The sequence below is a fragment of the Hevea brasiliensis genome, chromosome 13 (genome assembly GCF_030052815.1).
Source record: "Hevea brasiliensis isolate MT/VB/25A 57/8 chromosome 13, ASM3005281v1, whole genome shotgun sequence".
NCBI lineage: Eukaryota > Viridiplantae > Streptophyta > Magnoliopsida > Malpighiales > Euphorbiaceae > Hevea > Hevea brasiliensis.
Window position 1 is genome coordinate 21,505,782 of NC_079505.1, and position 346 is coordinate 21,506,127.

General features: G+C 38.2%; 1 non-coding gene across 1 annotated transcript; it reads left to right on the top strand.

Annotated features, from left to right (window-relative positions):
• The first annotated feature begins 240 nt into the window (after positions 1-240).
• Positions 241-346, top strand: LOC131172398 (small nucleolar RNA R71). The gene has a single exon (XR_009142877.1). It is a non-coding gene; the product is annotated as a small nucleolar RNA R71 (small nucleolar RNA).

Consider the following 346-nt stretch of genomic DNA (forward strand, 5'->3'; position numbering starts at 1 on the left):
AAAGAAGTTAAATCAGAAATTTGTTTCTTAAGGTTAGATGTACTTACCTCATTAACCTTCATAGGTGTGTGATCTATTCTCATTCCAAACTACTGAGAATTTGCTGCCATGTTAGCAATCACCCTCCTTGCCTCTTCTAGTGTCTTGTCAACCAAAGCTCCTCCACTAGCAGCATCTATCATACTGCTATCCATTGGTAGAAGTCCCTCATAGAAATACTGAATCAACAGTTGCTCACTTATTTGATGATGGGGACAGCTTGCACATAACTTCTTAAATCTCTCCTAATACTCATACAAACTCTCTCCATTGTACTGCCGGATGCACAAATTTCTTTTCTTATGTT